Source organism: Lolium perenne, chromosome 6 (genome assembly GCF_019359855.2).
Source record: "Lolium perenne isolate Kyuss_39 chromosome 6, Kyuss_2.0, whole genome shotgun sequence".
In the NCBI taxonomy this organism is placed as follows: domain Eukaryota; kingdom Viridiplantae; phylum Streptophyta; class Magnoliopsida; order Poales; family Poaceae; genus Lolium; species Lolium perenne.
Window position 1 is genome coordinate 145,871,093 of NC_067249.2, and position 3,002 is coordinate 145,874,094.

Below are 3,002 nucleotides of genomic sequence, written 5' to 3' on the forward strand. Positions count from 1 at the left end.
ACTCATAGCAGAAATTGGGATTTACACCTCGAATCGTTCATAAGTCAGAGGAGTTGCTAGCATCCCAAGAGTGCGCACCACAGTTTGTGGACAAGCTTAAAGCATTATCATACTTTGGTTCACAACATTACAGCTTGGCATGCGTCTCAGCTACCACTAGGTTTCAATTCAATCAAACTACTCCTATGAATAGTGGTATCAATTCTATCCCAATATCTATGGAGTTAAGTATCTTCAAAGTTAAACCCTTAAGACAATCGGTCATCATACAAGTCATAATTCTAGACTTTTTCTTGTTGTACTTGTTTGGCAATATTATTTCCAAGGAAAAACCCCGTTAACTAAACGAACTAGAGTAAGAGCTTTCACAATTAATTAAACATACAAATAAAAATTCTACTCCAATTGCTTCAAATCGCTCCCACTGATACCATATCTTAACAAGTCTATTGACTAGCATAAACAGTTTCAAACTTCTAAAGTGGGATACAAAGGACATACATCTTGTAGTGACTTCATATTTCTATTCCTTATGATGTGTTCCTTCAAAACTCTTGGTAAATCTCTCTCATTAATGGTATCAAAGCAAAGAGGCAAATACAAATCAGCCTTTTCAAGCAAGGATAAAAGGAAATATCTTTTTTATAATTTTGTAAATTGGGATTGAGAGGGAAAAAGAAAAAGATTGGAGACAAAGTAAGAAACTAAAAACAAATAAAAATGAAAACAAACTAAAAATGGAAATCAAATAAAAAGCAAAGTGTTGGAACGGACCAAGACGAGTGTTTCAAAACTCTTTCAAAGAGTTGGAGTACAAATTGATTAAACACAAAAAAATGCTTGAGGAACACATCCTCAAGCTTAGGCTTTTGCAAGCCCTCTTATCGAGCTCATTGTGGTGGAGGATAATTCCCAAAATCATTGATTGTTCCAATGAGTGAACTGAGAATTGAGATCGGCGGTGGTGTCTCGAAGGTTGATGGCGAGGTTGCTCAGGTTCTCAATGCTTCCTTCGAGCACGTACATGTCTGGATAGGTGGTGAAGTCATGGAGTGGACAATGCTCCTGTTCTGGTCCTTCATGTTCTTGTTCAACTTCCTCTTCTCCTTCAGGTGCATTTTGTTGTTGTGGTAGGCTTGCCTCAACCTGCGCATTACAGTGAAATGCCCATCCTCGATATAGAATAGACCATTAGGCAGACGGGCAGCGATCAAGTGATCAGCTCCTGGTATGTTCAAGTAAAATCTACCATCTATCTTTCTAACCATACCACATGCATTCGTACTAGTAAAACCAAGGCGGCGAGGCCTTCCAATGCTTGTAAATTACTCACATTGATGTTAAGTCATCTTGCCAAGATGGTGATGAGTCATGCTCCACATATGGGCCCTGAGCTTCAAGTGCTTGGTGGTTCAGGTAGATGATGAGAAGGGCGCCCCAGTTTGCACGGATGTTGTTGTCTGGGAACACAGCCTTTGTGAGGATCATCATGTCGTCTTCATTGAGTCTTGTGAAATCACCACTTGCCTACAAGGTTTTAGCAATAACATATATAGTACAAATAGCGAATAGCAGGGCACTCAATTGAGTTCCCCTGGGGGATTGTGCTACATACGCTCATCCTATTAAAATATTTGATAGGAGACAGATTCAAAGTAAAGTATGCATAGCGGTTGGCGGTGGTGCTATTCTCAAAGCCAAAGTAGTTGCACCACTCATCTAGAGTCAGCTCATATTCACGGTTCATCAAACAGAATGATATCCAGTCAACTCTGGGTTGATTCTCCTCAGAGTTGTGGTACTGTCTCACAGTATACTTAAGGATGCTAAGGAATTCGGGTGTCAAGCGGCGATAGGTGGAGGCCTCCTGAAAAACAAAGTGAAGCAAACAAACATTGTTGCAAAGAGTATTGAAATTATGGAGTAAGCCTAGTTGGTTCAGAATATGGGGGCATGCCCATTTTGTCGACTTGATCTCACGGTCCTTGAGATGGTTGAAACGATTGAGATGACGTCGGTCATCGAACTTGATACCGAGCGCAGCTGGGGTGTCCTCAACCGGTAGTGTAGCCTATGCAGCCACGACGCGCGAGCGGCTCCTCGTGTTCATCTAAAAAGTAATTAGCAGTTAATTATCTTAAGCACAAATTAAAAACTTTAACAAAAATAAAAATCTGATTCGGTAGAAATAGACATATGATCATCCTTTACACATCTTATAAAAGAATCTCCCCTAATTTCAAAGTCTAGCATTATCATTAGGGTGATGAAGTTCATAATATGACCTACGTCTAGATTGGCAATGGAAAAATCTAGAGCATGGATTCACGGAAAATAAGTTGGGGATCGGAGGAGAAACGTAGCATACTTCGATGGAGTGCGAGGAGTTGAATTAAAAAACGAACGAATTTGGAGATCCAATAGGGTAGGTTTTGGGTTTGGAGGAGAAAGAGAGAGAGAGAGAGAGAGGATATGAAAATCTGATTAGGTTTACCTCTTCACAGCCTATTAGTCGTTTCCGATACGCGGTACAAGCAGACGGTACGGGCGCATCCCGCCCGTACTAGGTGCAGCCGCCTCAGGTTAAGGCGGTACACTTGGTACGGTTAGACGGTACGGTCATATCCCTCGTACGGGTGGTCGCAAAACTTATGGGATCCTTTCAATGAAATTTTGGAGTTTCATCGTCTTTGTGGTACGACCGGGTGGTATGGGCTGGTTTGCCCATACGGATGGTCGCGAAACTTGCTGATGATTTCGACAAGACTTCCAACTTTTCGTCTTTGGGCTAAAGATGTGGTATGGGCACGTGGTACGGATGGATGCCACCGTATCGATGGTCGTTAAACTTACAGGAACCTGCAAAACTTTTAATTTCTGTACATTCCTTCACATGCCCTTGTACATCAACATTACCTCGAAAATGACTAAGGAAAAAACCGCAGTATATCATATTTCAAGAATGCTCAACTGTTAGTATAGAAAATCGAAAGACATTGCTA